An 18,357-nucleotide genomic window follows, 5' to 3' on the forward strand; every position below is an offset into this window, starting at 1 on the left:
AAGTAGGACATAACCAACTTTTTGTTTTGGTTTAAATTTTTGTTACAGAAGGTACCAATCATAAAATATTAGAGAGAAGACTGCCCCCAACCCAGTGTTTATCACCAAGCTTTAACAACCAACCTCATCTGAGTCCTTTCTCCTATTTATTTTTAGACATCAAGGATAAAGTAATATTTTGACAAACCTTTGTTTTTGTTATTTGAATGTTTGTGTACATTTGGCTGAGATGTAAAATTTATTTCTTTTTTAAAAAATATTCATTTATTTGCAAACAGAAAGAGAGAGAGAGAGGAGAAAGAGGGAATGGACACACTAGGGCCTCTAGCCAATGCAAACAAACTCCAGATGCACAGGCCATTTTGTGTATCTGGCTTTACATAGGGGGGAATTGAACCCCGGCCTTGTTGCCCCTTTAACTGCTGAGCCATCTCTCCAGCCCTAAAATGTATTTCTTATAGTAAGTAAAAAAAAAAAAAAAAAAAAAAAAAAAAGAGCTGGAGAGATGGCTTAGTGGTTAAGGCACTTGCCTATAAAGTCTAAGGACCCAGGCCCGATTCCCAGTGCTCACGTTAGCCAGATGCACAAGGTGGCACATGCATCTGGAGTTTGTTTGCAGTGGCTAGAGGCCCTGGTGTGCCCATTTATATTTTAAAAAATACAAAAGTCACTTGAAATTTTGGAAGATTCAGTCCTCTCCAACACCCTCAGCATCCAAGGACAGAGAACTGCGTTCAGCCCATAGGAGAGAATTGCTGCAGGAGGTTCCCTGGGAAGGGCTGGGTTTGGAAGGTGGCTGACCTGGGAGACGTGATGTCCTCTTCAGAGGACGAGGAGAACTGGCGTCCCAGGAAAAGAAAAGGTGTAGTCTGCCCACTGCTCACAGCTTCCACTTTCCTTCTGAAGGCGGTCTTGGAGCCTGGATGTGTGTTGCTGTTTGGAATAAAAATGAGTCGATAGAGGCCTAGAAAAGCTGGTGTGTCTCCTTGGTGAGGCCCTCTGAGGAAATGGGGAGGGAGAGGGAAGAAGGAAGGCTGGCAGAAAAGAGTGGGAAAGTGCCAGGGAGGACTTCTCAGGGCCGCTCTGGAGCACTGGTGGACAAGGAGGGGTTTTAGGGCAAGTGCCTGTGAACCATGAGTTGTGTCTTGCTTTAGGCCCACTTTTAAAAACTTCAGAGGACTTTCAGAATCCTTTCCAGTGCCCTTCAGGTGTTGAACTAATGTTCTCACTGAGCCACCCTACCTATGAACTGGAGGCTCGGGTCGTGTGAGTCAGAGCCCAACCCCGTGGACAAGCGAGGAGGAAAGTGCAGCCGTTTGGTGCACCAGGGACCAGGGCTGAGGCGCCGAGACGGAAGGGCAGGCTGGAGGTGGCTTAGCAGCTGAGGCGCTTGCCCGCAAAGCCCAAGGACCCAGCCTCGATTTCCCAGGACCCATGTAAGCCAGATGCACAAGGCGGCACATGCATCTGGAGTTCGTTTGCAGTGGCTAGATGCCTGGTGTGCTCTTTCTTGCTCTCTCTCTCCCTCTTTCCTTCATAAATAAATAAATAAAAAGGAAGGGTAGATGTAGTTATGTACTGATAAAGAGTAGGAGATAGAAACTGGCTAGGCAGCTGAGAGCGACTGAGTCCCCAAAGTGCAATATATAATTTCCAAGAACAGAGGGAGGGAGAGAGACAGAGAACAGGCACGTCTGGGATTCTAGACTGCAGACAAACTCTGAATGCATGCATCACTTTGCATCTGGCTTTATATGTGCACTGGAGAATTGAATCAGGGTCATTAGGCTTTGTAGGCAAGCACCTTAACCACTGAGCAATCTCTCCAGCCCCACATTTTTTTGAAGCAAGAAATGCCCTTGAGCCCGTAAGAGGGAATTTTTTTTTTTTTCCTATCTCTTCTTCCTTAAAGGAGTTTCCCTTTCTATAAAAAAAAAAAAAAAAAAAAAAAAAAAAAACATCAGGGCTGGAGGGATGGCTTAGTGGTTAAGGCGTTTGCCTGCAAAACCAAAGGACCCAGGTTTGATTCCCCAGGACCTATGCTAACTACCCAGATTCACAAGGGGGCACATGTGTCTGGAGTTTGTTTGCAGTAGCTGGAGGCCCTGGTGCACCCATTCTCTCTCTCGCCCTCTTTCTCTGTCAAATAAATAAATAAATAAAAATATTTTTTTTAAACCCATCAGCATGGAGGGGGGGGGAATCCCATTTCCAAGGATCCCCTCTTGCTTTACAGGAGCTCTCTTTCTCCTTTCTTTCTCTTAAACTCTATCATGAAATCTTTCTAAATTGGGCATGGTGGTACACAACTTTGATCCCAGCATTTGGGAGGCAGAGGTAGGAGGAACACTGAGTTTGAGGCTGGCCTGGGACTATAGCCTGTGCCTGATCTCGATCTCATCTGATCTCAAGCTAAGCAGGGTCTGGCCTGGTTAGTACCTGAACGGGAGGAAAAAAATGAGAACTCAGGGAGGTAAGACTTCTGACCCCAAGGGGGATTTGAGAGAGAGAAGAAGCTTACTGATTTTACTTTTTAAAAATTTACTTATGAGAGAGGGAGAGGGAGAGGGAGAATGGGCACGCCAGGGCCTCTAGACTCATGTAGCACCATGTGCATCTGACTTACCTGCATTCTGGGGAGTTGAACCTAGGTCTTTAGGTTTTGCAGGCAACCAGCCTGAAACTCAGCATTTTAGAAAAGGCCAAACTGCCAATGCCAAGTGTTCACAGAGGTAAAGCAAAAAGTGTCACTTTAAATTTAAACTATGAACACCTGCGTAGAGCCCTTCCTATGATTCGGCACCATCTTTAAGGTGCAAGCTTTCTATGACAGCCATACCTTTGGGAAGTATAGCTTTTAGACTAAGGATTACTTAATGCTATGGGGGAAATCAGCAGAGCAGCAGTTTAATTTTAAACTGACACGTCTAAGTGAGAATGACTTCAGAGCTAAGGGTGTACACGTTATCTGCGTGTGCTTGTATTCCTATATTGTTCATATGGTCACACTGGCTTATAAGTAAGTGCTCATGTACATTAAAATTGTTATATCAGGGCTGGAGAGATAGCTTAGCGGTTAAGGCACTTGCCCGCAAAGCCTGAGGACCCAGGTTCAATTCCCCAGTGCCCACTTAATCCAGATGCATGTGGTGGCGCATGCGTCTCAAGTTTGCAGTGGCTGGAGGTCCTGGTGCACCCATTCTCTTTATCTGTTTCTCTCTGTCTCTCCCCCCCTCAAATAAATAAATAAATAAAACAAACGATTAAAAATTGTTATATTAGCACTCGGGAGGCAGAGGTAGGAGGATCACCATGAGTTCGAGGCCACCCTGAGACTATATAGCGAATTCCAGGTCAGCCTGGACTAGAGTGAGACCCTACCTTGAAAAACAAAAACAAACAAAACAATTGTTATATTAGGGTTAGAGAGACGGCTCAGTGGTTGAGGTGCTTGCTTGTAAAATTTTTATATTAGTTCAAACTCCTTTCAGATCGTGGTGTCGCTGGAATGTTAGAGGGAGAAACGACTCTTGCCCCTTTACCCATGCTACATGGGCTTTGCCGCATGCCGAGCTCTCAGGCTGCTGTCGTGTTACTTTCAGGCAGTCTGTCCTGCGTGTCCTTAGGACCAAAAACTGCATCACAAAGTCAACAGCCTGCAGGTGCTCTGGTTTGAGGATGTGCATGGATACATGGTGTATTTTAAGCTGCTATCAACACTTCCTCAGTGTATTTAAAATAACTCATCTCTGTGCTTTTGGATTTTTTTTTTTACATGCTTATTCATGCTTACTAGAGTGGTAGGCAAATATTTCAAGGGTGAACAAAAATTCCAAAGTGGCACATGCATCTGTGACCCTAACATTGCCTATGACAGTGGGCATGCCTATTCTCTCTGTGTGTGTGTCTTGCTCTGATTGCAAATAAATTAGTAAAATGTTTTAAAAAATAGTTTTATTAAAAAGTATTTTCAGCCGAGTGTGGTGGCACACTCCTTTAATCCCAGCACTCGGGAGGCAGAGGTAGGAGGATCACTGAGAGTTCAAGGCCACCCTGAGACTACATAGTTAATTCCAGGTCAGCCTGGCCTTGAGTGAGACCCTACCTTGAAACAAAAACAAAAACAAAACAAAACAAGTATTTTCAGCCAAGTGTGGTCGCATAAGCCTTTAATCCCAGCACTTAGGAGGTAGAGATAGGAAGATCACTGTGAGTTCAAGGCCACCCTAGGACTACAGAGTGAATTCCAGGTCAGTCTGGGCTACAGGAAGACCCACCTCAAACAAAGAAGAAGAAAGAAAGAAAAAGAAGTACTTTCTAGGGCTGGAGAAATGGCATAGCCATTAAGGCACTTGCCTGCAAAGCCAAAGGACCCAGGACCCAAGTAAGCCAGATGCACAAGGGGGCGCATGCATCTGGAGTTTGTTTGCAGTCGCTGGAGGCCCTGGCATGCCCATTCTCTCTTTCTCTCAAGTAAATAACTAAAACTAATATAAATTAGATTGTTTTCTAAATTTTGTAATAATAATAATCCCAACCATCACATAAAAAAGGAATGCAAGAGTTGTAAATATAAAGTGTAAGTTTTGGAAGATGTTGCAGTCAGGTTTGCATTGCTGGTAGAAATCATTCAGCCAAGAGCAGCTTGTGGTTTAAAAAAAAAAAAAAAGAGGTTTACTTTGTCCTACAGGCTCGAGGGGAAGCTCCACGATGGCCAGGGGAAACAATGGCATGAGCAGAGGATGGACATCACCCCCTGGCCAACATAAGGCGGACAATAGGAGCAGAATGTGCCAAACCCTGGCATGGGGAAACTGGCTATAACACCCATAACCCTGCCCCCAACAGTACAGTGCCTCCAGGACGCATTTATTCCCACATCTCCATCAGCTGGGAGCCAGGCAGTCAGAATTTCTAAGTTTATGGGGGACACCTGAATCACAGCACCACAGAAGATTAAATGAAAAGGATATGTTTTTGGGTGAGAATGGATTTTGTATGGTAAAATAAGATAAAGTTTTCCTAAGGTAAGAGATTATTTCCAATGGAAATGGAGATGAACACATCCTGGGAGGTTAAGATGTAAAACATGTTGTGAGAGCGAAAGTCCAGAACAATGACATGGGAAAGGAGGGGTTCAGTGGGAGGGGTGGGAGCAGGGATGAAAGAAGTAATGGGAGGGTATTATGATCAAAATACTTCATGCATACGTATAAAAATTGTTGATTAAAAAAAGTTTTTAAAAAGGTGGGGGCTGGAGAGATGGCTCAGAGGTTAAAGGCACTTGCTGAAAAGCCTGACTACCTGGGTTTGATTCCCCAGTACCTATGTAAAGCCAGATGCACAAAGTGAAACATGCATCTAGGGTTCATTCGTAATGGTGTGAGGCCCTGGTACACCCATTCTCTCTCTCTCTCTCTCTCTCTCTATGCAAATAAAAAAATAAAAATATTTTTTAAAAAGGTAACCTGACTATAACTAAGTTGATTATTATTAAAAGTTATTAAATTTCTAAGGTCAAAATTTTGACACTGTAAATTAAAACTAATGCCTGATTCTCCAGTTACAACAGCAAGGTTTTCTGAAGTGTGGTTTGTGCTAATGTTTATTAAAAAGGGCTTTAAAAAAGGACTTAATGTTTTCTTTTCTTTTCCTTTCCTCCTCTTCTCTTCTCTTCTCTTCTCTTCTCTTCTCTTCTCTTCTCTTCTCTTCTCTTCTCTTCTCTTCTCTTCTCTTCTCTTCTCTTCTCTTCTTTTTCTTTTCTTAGCAGCCTGCCTTGATGTGGAAAGCGTAATTCCTCAGCACCACATAAAGCCAGATGCAAAGTGGCACATGCATCTGCGATCCTAACTGCCTATGACAACGGAGGTGGCGGAGAACCCAGAGCTCATGGGCCCTGAGCCTCCCATTCCTTTGCTGACTGGCAATTCGTTCACAGCTGACTCAAAGAAAATGAAGCACAGATACCTCAAAATTGTCCCCTGACCACATGTGCACTATGACAAGCATGCCCACACACACATACACAAGCAAATTAATTAATTAGCTAATTAGTTAATTAATTCAACTAAAACAAATCCCAGGTTTTTCAAGGTTCTTATCCAGTTTAAACTGGAATAAAATAGCCATCTTAAAACCAAGCTGTTGGTACTTACTCAGCCTGCTTTGGGCCTCAAAATGACTGGGTTAGGCTCTGCATCTCTTAAGATCTAACTAAAGTCTTATAATCTACTTAAAATATTGAGTCATACCTTTTATTTATTTATTTTATTTTTTGGTTTTTCGAGGCAGGGTCTCACTCTAGTCCAGGCTGACCCAGAATTCACTATGTAGTCTCAGGGTGGCCTCAAACTCATGGTGATCCTCCTACCTCTGCCTCCTGAGTGCTGGGATTAAAGGTGTGCACCACCATGTCCAGCCTGAGTCATGCCTTTTAATGTGCAAATTTTAGATTAAGGATTACTTAATGTGGTAGAGGAAATAATCAGATAAACATACTAGCTTTAAAACTGACAAGTAATAGATCTTGGGCTGGAGAGATGGCTTAGTGGTTAAGGTGCTTGCCTGCAAAGCCAAGAACCCAGGTTCGATTCCCCAGGACCCACATAAAGCCAGATGCACACGGTGGTGCATATGTCTGGAGTTCATTCCAGTGGCTAGAGGATCTGGCATGCCCATTCTTTCTATCTGCCTCCCTCCCAAATAATAATAATAATAAAACTTTAGAAAAAAAAGTGACAAGTAATAGATCTAAATGAAAGCTATAACATGTTTGTTGTTTTTTAAATAACTGTCTTTAAGTATTACTGTGTGTGTGTGTATGGTATACATGTATATATATTTTATATCATTATCTCTCTATATATATTTTAATATTTTATTTGAGAAAGAGAAAGAGGCAGATAGAGGGAGAAAGAATGGGCACCACAGGGACTCTAGCCACTGCAAATGAACTCGAGATGCATGCAACACCTTATGCATCTGGCTTACGTGGGTCCTGGGGAATTGAACCTGGGTCCTTAGGCTTCAAAGGCAAGTGCCTTAACCACTGAGCAATCTCTGCAGCCCTGTCATGTATGTATGTATGTGTGTATATATATATATGGCACCAAATTGGCTTATGAGTAAATGGCCATAAAAACTAAAACTCAAGTTATTCCATAGAGGAACTAAAACTTTAAAGGAAACATTGTATGTAATTAAACAGTCTTAGTCAAGATGTTACTTTAAAAGTTTTTGTTTATTTGAATTTGTGTGTGTGTGCAAGCACCGGGGTCTCTTTTTGTTGCAAATACATGACTGTCTGGCTTTATGTGGGTGGCCAGGGAAATGAACCTGGGCTGGCAGTTGAACCTGGTCCAACAGCTTTGCAGACAAGTGCCTTTATCTTCTGATCCACCTCCTCAACCCCTCAAAATGTTCTTTGATTAATCATTGTCTCAGCTCTGGTTGCAGAGATGGTCCACGAAGTCCCTATTATTTAATTGTATAATATCGACTCTAAAATACTTGCCTCAGAAGAGATCTCTCTCTCTTTTCTTTTGTTTTTTTGAGGTAGGGTCTCAGTCTATCCCAGGCTGACCTGGAATTCACTATGGAGTCTCAGGGTGGCCTCGAACTCACGGCAATCCTCCTATCTCTGCCTCCCAAGTGCTGGGATTAAAGGCGTGCGCCACCATGCTCGTAGAGGTCTCTTTTTTAATATTTTATTTGCAGAGAGAGAGGGAGAGAGAAGAGAGAATGAGAGTAGGTGCACTACAAAGGGCCTTAAGCCATTGCAAATAAACCCCAGCTGCGTGCGCTCCCTTGTGCATCTGGCTTTATGTGGGTCCTAGGGAATCAAACCTGGGACATCAGGCATTGTAGGTAAGCACCTTAACCACTGTGCAATCTTCCCAGCTCAGCAAAGATCTTTTTGTTCGTTTGTTTTTCGAGAAGGATCTCATTCTAGCCCAGGCTGACCTGGATTCACTATGTAGTCTCAAGCTGCCCTTGAACTCACAGCGATCCTCCTACCTGTGCCTCCCAAGTACTAGGATTAAGGTGTGAGCCACCATGTCCAGGCAGGAGATACCTTTTAATGTTGCGATTAAAGTATTTTAAGGTTGTATAAAACATATTTAAGGGCTGGAGAGATGACTCAGAGGTTAAAGGTGTTTGCTTGCAAAGCCTGACATCTGAGTTTCCATTCTCTGGGACCATGTAAAGCCATGTGCATAAAGTGGTGCATGCGTCTGCAACTTGTTTGCGGTGGCAGGAGTCCCCTGGTGTGCCCAGGCTCTACCTCTCTGTGAAATATATGTGTATATATTAGACTCAGCCCAGGCTGGCCTAGAACTCATACATAGCTGAGCCTGGTCTTGAACGTCTGATCCTCCTGCCTCCAGCTCCCTCAAAAGCTGGGATTGAGGGGTATGCCATGCTGCCCAGCTTCGTTTCCTACGTCTGGTCTAACATTCCGACCAGATGTAGCTGAGAAGTCAGGTGACAATCACTTATCATGCACGCTGCCTGAAAACCCTCAGCTGTCCCCACATACGAGGTAGGCTCTCACTGTGGCCCAGGCGGACCTGGAACTCACTCTGTAGTCCCAGGCTGGCCTCGAACTCACAGCGCTCCTCCTACCTCTGCTCCCAGAGTGCTGGCATTAAAGGCGTGTGCCACCATGCCTGGCTTCTGCAGTGGGTTTTGTGGAAGGCCTGCCATACTTTGCCAGCTGGGCTTGCTGCTTGGGAGCTCGGGGCTCACGTGTCAGCGGGTTATACCGACTTGCTGTGTCTTGGGGCGAGCAGGCGCGTTGTCAAGCCTGGAAGAGACACGACAGAGGGACCCGGGTGGGGTTCAGTGGGACTGGATGTGTCTGCAGTTTTGGTCCCCCCAAAGCAAAACAAAACAGAATTTTATTAAAATTTGGCATTGTTTGAAGTCTGGCTACTTAATTGTAGGGTTCTGCGGCTTGAGACGAAGTCCAGATCTCATGCTAGCAAGAGGTAATGAGTACCGGGTGAGCCGCTCGTTTTGAGTTAAGTGTTCCATTTAATCCTCTGAACGTTCACTGGCAACCAACAGCAGGAGCGCCCCGGCCCTCAGCACTGAGGGTACATGCCATTGCTTTGTCCCCACGGCCCTGCCTTCTCGTAGCTGGCATGCATATGAAGTTGGAGTTAGGATTTGACGAGCCAAGTTCTCCTCAGCCCCTTTTGTTTTGCCACAATTAGCTGCACGTGCAAAACTGGTTTGACGTGTAATTGCTCCCAAGAGGGAGTAATTACTCCCAAAGTGGCTGGTTGCACCAATGGCAGAAACAATTAGTAAAAATTAAAAAAAAAATGCAACTAATTGTAGGCATCTGAATTGCAGCCTTAAAAGAGGGACGTGGAGGACAAGAGCGCCTAAAGATTTGCTCTGCTCGTCCCTTTCTGAGCGTGCATTTGTCATTTGAAATCAGAGTTGCAAGCTCTTGGCCTGCTCTGGCTTTCCACAGTTGCAAAGTCTCCCAGAAACACTTCGAGTTACAGAACCACCACCACAACCAAAAAGCCCGGGCTGCGCTACAAAAATGGCTCAGCGGTTAAGACGCTTGTCTGCAAAGTCAAGGGACCCAGGTTCAATTTCCCAGGACCCACAGCTCCCTCACAAGCCAGATGCACAAGGTGGCGCATGTGTTTGGAGTTCACTTGCATTGGCTGGAGGCCCTGATGTGCCCGTTCTCATTCTCTGTCATTCTCTCTCTGTGTCTCTTTCTCTATCTTCTCTCTCTTTCACAAAAAATAAAATAAAATAAAAAATAAAAAGCCCAGGCTAATTCCTAATGTCAGCTCATCTACAAACTAGAAAATGGAGTAATTTAGAGTCAAAATTACATTTTGAGGAGAGGGTTGGGGTGTGGGTGAAAAACAAACTTAGACAAATTATTCAATGCATTTTTTAACTGACAACTTTCATAATTATAAACATTATCCCATGGTAGTGCCCTCCCTCCCCCAACTTTCCCCTTTGAAACTCCACTCTCCATCATATCCCCTCCCCCCCTCAATCAGTCTCTCTTTTATTTTGATGTCATGATCTTTTCCTCCCATAATGATGGTCTTGTGTAGGTAGTGTCAGGCACTGTGAGGTCATGGACAGCCAGGCCATTTTGTGTCTGGAGGAGCACGTTGTAAGGAGTCCTACCCTTCCTTTGGCTCTTACATTCTTTCCACCACCTCTTCGGCAATGGACCCTGAGCCTTGGAAGGTGTGATCGAGATGTTTCAGTGCTGAGGATTCCTCTGTCACTTCTTCTCAGCACCAAGGTGCCTTCTGAGTCATCCCATATTCAATGCATTTTATCATGACTGAAAGCCTCATACCTTCCTGCCAAATCAGAGAGAACACAGGGTCACAGAAATAGTCGTGAAGTGACTTTGTACTGACTGAGCCTCTAATCACACCGACAGGAGCTTCTAGGTACACATTTCCCACTGTCCCCATCTGCGTCTTTCCAACGAATCAGGCAGGCAGCTCTTTTAGGGTGCAGGGACATGATCCCTGTAGTCTCCTCTACCCCTCCCCATCCAGAAAGTGCTGAGGGGCCCAGTGGCTTTGGCACTCTGCGGCTCTGGGTGGCAATGTCGAGCTCACGGCTGGCCTCTATGATCTAGGGGTGAGGCACTCTTTTCCCCAGTGCTGCTTTGTAACGTGGACCAGGAGGGCCACACCTGCCCAGTGACAGGTCAAGCCTGCCGGAGTTGTTCCAGAATGGTAGCTCCTTAGTATTGGGCTCTCCCCTCCGTCCCTGCTGACAAACAGAGGCCTTGGTGGGAAGAGGTACAGGGACAAACCAAGGGCAGGGCCTCCGGCAGGATGGGCCCCGAGCACCGTGGCTCCGTCACACTCCTCACTCACAGTTCTGCAGAGGTCACAGTTCCTTCTTCTTGTAGACAGTTCCTCCCAGGAGCTTCTTCCTGGCTCATTGTGATCTCTGATGGGCTTGTGTCCCTGGTGCATAGTGTTGGAGGTTCCTAGACATGCTTGGGTCTCACTGGAAAGGCAGCCCATGCCATCCATGAGAGTCCAGCCTCAGTGGTTGGGTGATAGACAAACAGTGTTCTAAGGGAGAAAAGGAGGGAGGCAGGCTTGTGCAGCAAAGAACTAGCAAGCTCCTCCTGACTAGTGGCCCACAGGGGCCGATGTCGCCAGTACCATCAGAGAAAAGCCGTGGTGCTGTGGGCACTGCTTAGCCTTCAAGTTAAGGAAGGTTGTCACACAAATCAATCTCAATACCCCCAGAAAAATGCGAAAGCAATGAAAGATGTGCTGGGGAAATGGGTCAGTGGTTACAGGTACTTGCTTGCAAAGCTTGCTGGCCCTGGGTGTGGTTCCCCAGCACCCACCTCAAGCCGGATGTACAAAGTGGCACATGCATCTGGCTTTGTTTACAGATGCCAGAGGCTCTGATGCTTGCTCATGCTCTCTCTTCTTAAATAAATACAATTATTAGAAAAATAAAAGAGGGACTACAGAGATGGCTTAGCAGTTAAGACACTTGCCTGCAAAGCCTAAGGACCCAGGTTCGATTCCTTGCTACCCACGTAAGCCAGATACACATGGTGGTGCATGTGTCTGGAGTTCATTTGCAGTGGCTAGAGGCCCTGGCATGCCCATTCTCTCTCTCTCCCCCTTATCTCCAATAAATAAATAAATACTTTAATTTTGTAATCTTTCATTTAAAAAATTTGAAAGAATATCTAATGCACTTCTCTCCCCTAGAAGTTTCACACTTTCGCTTGCAGAGTAGAGGCAGGAAAGCATGGGGTGGGAGGTGATCTCATTTGTTGACAAGAAACAGTTCAGAGAAACCTGCAAGGCATTAGACATTCTGGGAGCGGAACGTCTTTTAAAAGCAAAGGTTGGCCCAGCCCTGGAGTTCTCACACTTGCTGCTCTAGATGTGAGCTCTCAGTTGATGTAGCCATGGCCTCTTCCACCTGATGCTGGGCAAGGAATGTTGTTTTCCATTTACTCCAACTGTTTGCAGCATCTGGAAGTTGTTTTATCACCCTGCCAGTGTATTCTCTCCTCCTTTACAGCTGTCGGGAGCCCTGGTCCGAAAGACATGCCTAGCCGATTAAAGAAGAGGCCAAGAAACACTAAGGCCGAGGGGTTGTAAAGTGGTTTTGCTGAAACCAAGACAGGAAATACACAGAAAAAGAGAACCGCGCAGGAAAGTTTAAGAGGGCTGCTCAGAGACACTGATAACACTTAAATGGAGTTGGGTCAACTAGTTGATTTGGGTAACCAGAGGTTAGCCCTTGTCAATGTCCTTGCGGGAAAGAGGTGGCCCATGTGTCCCCCACCGAAAACCAACCGTCTGACTGTGTGTGGAAGGAATTCTTGGGGTGTGAGTGGCTGTCCAGTTCCTCCTGGAGCTCTTGGGTAGTCTAGTTAGTACGCACTGCTTTCACTGCTTGTCCCTTTGACCTTCACTTTCCTCCTCACACCGCACTTGCATCGTGGGAAGAGGCTGAGCTGTTTCTCTGCCATGTATTTCTCTGTTTGAGAGACAGAGAAAGAGGCAGACCGAAAGGGAGTGAGCACGGGTGCCGGAGCGTCCCGCCGCTGCCCACAACCTCCAGCTTGATGACGCATGCTGTGCATCTGGCTTTGCGTGGATACTGGGGAATTGAACCCAGGCTGTCAGGCTTTGCAAGCAGGCAACTTTAACTGCTGAGCCATGTCCCCAGCCCAGCTTCTTGAAGACTGAAGCCTCTTTGGTGAATGGGGATAGAAGAGAGTCTGGCAAGATCACACATTTAAGTTAAGCCTGCACCATGTGGAATGAACACAACAGAATGCTAGCCCTTCCCTGATGGGAAGCAGGGGATTTATTCATTGAGGCTTCCAGTTACCTCCAAGGGCTACTTCCTCATCCTTGAGGGTCTGATGCCCAAGTCTGAGCCCGGACCAGGCATCCGTAGCATACACCATTTGTTTATATTGGGAGGCACCCTTGAGGCTCTTTGTGACCTATGTCAGTTTATTTCCATCAAGACTGCCATTTTGTAAGACAGCTCTGGCAAGGACAGAAGTTAGACTCAGATGTGCCCAGTGAGCTACGGAGCAGACAACTCGACAAAATATATAAAATACCAGTAGTTTATTACTTACGGATACAGAAAGCAGAGTCAAGATGGGCAATGTCACCTGCAACAGATGCATTTAATCAGCAAGTGGGAAGAGAGATGAGACAGGAAGAGAGAGAGAGAGAGAATGGGCATGTCAAAAACTCCAGATATATGCACCACTTTGAGCATCTGGCTTTACATGGGAACTGGGGACTCAAACCCAGCTCTTTAGGCTTTGCAGACAAGCACCTTAACCACTGAGCCATCTTCCCAGCCCAAACAAGCATTTTTGGGTCCTGTGGTGTCATCCTGTTTAACAGATGGTCACCATGGTACATCTGTAGGTCTGGGCATCAGTGGGGGAAGGTTGCATCTAGCTGGCCCTTAGGGAAATAATCTCCAGGAGGCTGTTATGGAGAATAGATATAGGGTTGCTCACATGAAAGAACCAAGAAGGGGCAGAGAACCGGGAACTATCTGGGATGACTCGCTGCGGCTTCTGGCACGAGGCAGTTAACCTCATGTATTCAAATAGTTGGTGAAGGGCTGGGGAGATGCTCAGTGGTTAAGGTGCTTGTCTCAGGTATGAGGTGACAGAGACTTACTGAATATACTGAACATAGGGCTGGGGAGATGCTCAGTGGTTAAGGTGCTTGTCTCAAATAGATATGAGGCGACAGAGACTTACTGAATATACCGAACATACGTGCACAACCTTGGAGATATGCTAAAGCCCATAGAAGTCTATATTTTGGCATGGGGAATTTCATGGTATTAAATTATATTTCAGTTAACGTGTTTTTTTAAGTAAAGGACATCGAAGCATTTCAGCCGATAACACCATGCACATTCTCATCGGGCAAACATGGAGCAGTCGTTCATATAGCCTTATCATGAGCCGTAGAGCGAGTGGTCAAAGATTGCAAAGTACTGAGCACGCTCACAAGCTAGTCTTTGTCTACAACTGAATTAAATCAGAACTTGCCAGTAGAAAGATACCTGGAAATTTTCCAAATATTTGGAAATTAAACCACACAGAACTAAAAGAGCCATGTGTCCAAGAACAAATCACAAGACAAATTAGAAAGTAGTTTCAGATGAAGAAAAACAGAAATACAACACATTAACTTTTAAGATAGGAGAAAATTCATAGAATTCTAATATTACATTTTCTCAGCTTTTAGGTTAAGAAACTAGAAAAAGAATAAAGCACATTCAAAGCAATAAAAAAGAAGATATTTATGGAGTGTAGAAATCAATGGAATTGAAATGGTAAAACATAAAGAAAATTAATGAAACAAAAAAAGCAGCAATAAATTCACAAGTCTCCAATAAAGAGTAGGGAGAAAAAGGGAAGGAGGAAGGGAAAGAGGAAGAGAGAGAGAGAGAGCTCTAAAGATAGCAAGATAGAAAGGGGGGAGAAAAATAAAATACATAGCAAATAATTCACCATTATTATGGCCATAGCTACTGGTCCCACAGACATCAAAAGCATATAAAAGAAAATGCTCAACCAATCTACTCTCATAAATTGGACAACTTAAATGAAATGGAATAATTTTTTGAAAAGGAAAAAATAACCCCAATTTACCTCATATTAAATAGATGATTTGAGTCAAATTATAACTATTAAGAAATTAAATTCAGGCCAGGGATGTGACTCAGTTGGAGAGTATTTGCCTAGCTAACATGAGACCCTGAGAGATTCCCAGCATTGTGTAAAGCAGACACTGCAGAGCATGCCTCTCATCCTGGCGCTGGGGAAGTAGAAGCAAGAGGACGTACCTTACGTCAGCATGTCAAACACTACACACGGTTTCATCCCATTCAGATGAAGCACTAGAAGGACAAACCGTAGTGCCAGAAAGACAAGTGGTCACCATGGAGCAGATACAGGAGGAGGTGGCCTGCCAGGGAACTTGAAAGAAGTTTGGGTTTTTGTTTTGTTTTGGTATTCTGTTTTTGTAAAAAAAAAAAAAATTGTTTGTATTTATTTATTTGAGAGTGACAGTCAGAGAGAGAACGGGAGGGAGAGAATGGGTGCCTCAGGGCCTCCAGCCACTGCAAAGGAACCCCAGATGCATGTGCTCTCTTGTGTATTACATGGGTCCTGGGGAATGGAGCCTCAAACCAGGGTCCTTAGGCTTCACAGGCAAGCACTTAACCTCTAAGCATTTCTCCAGCCCCCCCTCCCCCCCCCCCCACACACAGGGGAAGGTCTCACTCTGGCCCAGGCTGACCTGGAATTAACTCCGTAAACTCAGGGTGGCCTTGAACTCATGGTGATCCTCCTACCTCTGCCTCCCAAGTGCTGGGCTTAAAGGCGTGCGCCACCATGCCTGGCCTTGTTTTGTTTTTTGAGGTAGGGTCTTGCTGTCTGGAAGAAGTTTCGGTGTGAAAGCAGTATCCTGTAATCTTAATTTTGGTGCCCGTCGTACAATATCATGCATAGAGCTGTACACAGACCCTTGTTGAATTGTTATAGTCCAATAATGCTGGAGAGAAAGAGTGAGCGAGTTCTAACTGCCAGAAAGAGGATGGATTGATGAAGATCAAGATGTAAGAGATTGAACACTCACTGCTCAGTGACAAAGTTAGAATTTTCAAAAAGAAACTTGGCTGAGGAATAAGGAGCAAGAAGGAAGAGACAAAGACAGGGAACGTACAAGAAGCCCCGAAGCAGATGAGCTTCCCAGGCACACAGATTTTGTGTGCTAAGATAACAAGCTATGGGTTGGCACGGCAGGCACCCCCAGGGTACGCGGTCCCCTTGTTCCTTTCTCTGCCCCACTTTGGTCTTCTTTGGAAGCAGCGTCAAGCTGCTCAGGCTCATCCCAGAGTAGGCTTGTGTGGGTACCACGGTTCCCACGTGCCAGGAGCATCCCGGGGCTCCCTGAGGACACATGCTGTCCGCACAGTCCGCCTGGTGAGGCTGGAGCGCCCAGCAGCCAAGAGGCTCTTTCTGTTGGTAAACCCCTATTTGGACTGCGCCCCGCTGCGTGGCTACTTCCTGTCATCACATGATGTTACTTTGGCAGTACTGTGCCACCCAGTGTGTGGGATGTACCCTATTTACCTGACTTTTAAAAAAAATTTGTTTATTATTATTTATTTATTTATTTGAGAGTGACAGAGAGAGAGAGGAAGAGGCAGAGAGAGAGAGAGAGAGAGAGAGAGAGAGAGAGAGAGAGAGAGAGAGAGAGAGAGAGGGATTGAGATGAGAGAGAATGGGCTCGCCAGGGTCTCCAGCCACTGCAAACGAACTCCAGACGCGTGCGCCCCCTTGTGCATCTGGCTAACGTGGGTCCTGGGGAACCAAGCCTCGAACTGGGGTCCTTAGGCTTCACAGGCAAGTGCTTAACTGCTAAGCCATCATTTGCAGTGGCTGGAGGCCCTGGCGTGCCCATTGTCTCCCTCTCTGCCTCTTTCTCTCTGTCACTCTCAACTAAATACATAAAAATAAAATAAAATAATTAAAAATCCTTGGGGCTGGAGAGCTGACTCCGTGGTTAAAGGGACTTGACCACAAAGCTTTGGGTCTGGTCCCCTGTCCCCATGTGACAAAGTGGTGTACATCTGGAGTTCATTTGCAGTGGCAAGAGGGCCTGATGCACCCACACTCTTTGTCTGTCTGCCTCTCCCCCTCTCTGCTAGCAAATAAATAAAAATGAGAAGAAAAAAGAAGAAATCCCTGAGAAACTATTTTCCTTTGTCTTATCAGATATGGTTTAAGTGGAAGCATGTTTACATATCCAGGGATAGAAGCAGGCCCGGGCCCACCAGCCTGGGAGAGGAGTAGAATTTTTTCAGGGTTCAGAGTCAGATATCCAGCTTCCAAACAGGAAACCTTAGCTGTGTTAGACATGGGAGAGAGAATTAAAAATGAGCGGGGAGGAGGGAAGAGGGAGCTGGAGAGATGGCTTAAAGGTTACGGTGCTTGTCTGAGAAGCCCAAGGACCCAGGTTTGATTCCCCAGTACCCACGGAAACCAGATGCACATCATGGCACGTGAATCTGGAGTTCGTTTGCAGTGGCAAGAGGGCCTGATGTGGCCATTCTCTCTCTGTAATAAATAAATTAGAAGTAAAATATTTAAGATTTTTTTTTAATGGATGAGGTAGAGAAAGGCAAGATTTTTGTCCACAAGTGTGCTCAGTGCCGCACTGTGGGAAAGAAAGGCCAGCACAAGGCTGGGCCAGCCTCAGAGTTCTGGGCACAAGACAAGCCAGGCTGTTAAATTTGAAGGACATGTGGGGTGAAGAGACATTGATGGAGTGAGTATTTAGAGAATCTCAGAAAGTGTATTTCTGGAACATAATGATCTCTCAGGAGGAGAAATGATGTGAAGGTGGCGTTTCCCTAACAGGTCGATTGCTAGGTGGTGTCCCACAGCTGCGTGGACGGCCCCTTGCTGCCCTGGGGGCCTGGACATGCGTCCCACCCAGCCTCACCCAAGACCTTCAGCAGCAGCGTCCTGTTTCTTCTGGGCTTCTGGGCTGGGCTCCTGAGAGGGGGCCCTGCATTCATCAGAGCATTCATCAGGGCTCCTCCTGAGCCCACCAGCGAGGGCTGCTCAGGCTCCTCCTGGAAAGTGGGCTTTAGAACAGCGCCTACATTGCCGTGCAGAGCAAATGAGGGGTCTGTAAAAGCTCTACGTTAGCGAGAGCTGAGTTACTTGTCACTGTTTATTTATTTATTTATTGTCCATTGTGCAGGGTGCAACCCACAGCCTATGGCTCCACCACACAGGACAGAACTGGAAAGAGCAGTTTAGAACGCAACAGAAGGGGTCCAGGTTAGCAATAAGGGAGAGTCTGAAAACAATTTAACTCTTGAAACGCTCTACCAAAGAAGTCATTGGTAAGTGCTTGAAACTAGTTACTTTCAAAAGCAGGATGAATACTCACCCATTGGCCAAGGACAGCTGTAGTGTGGACCTGCCTTAGTGGACCGCCCCGCTGAGCAAGAACGCTCTTGACCTGATACTTCGGGACTTCATTGAGGATGAGTGCTGTCACATTCTCTTTTAATGTTAAATTTTCTAGGTCATGGGTGCCCATGGTAGAGGACTGATTTCCTAAATGTCCATTTGCCCCAATGATAGACCAATGGCATATCCCATGCCTACAGGAGACTGGAGTGAGAATAAGATCAACATTGCTTTTTAATTTTAAAAATACATATTTTTATTCATTTGAGAGACAGGGAGAGAAAGAGAGAGAGAGAGAGAGAGAGAGAGAGAGAGAGGGAGGG

This window comes from Jaculus jaculus, chromosome 12, assembly GCF_020740685.1.
Source record: "Jaculus jaculus isolate mJacJac1 chromosome 12, mJacJac1.mat.Y.cur, whole genome shotgun sequence".
In the NCBI taxonomy this organism is placed as follows: Eukaryota; Metazoa; Chordata; class Mammalia; order Rodentia; family Dipodidae; genus Jaculus; species Jaculus jaculus.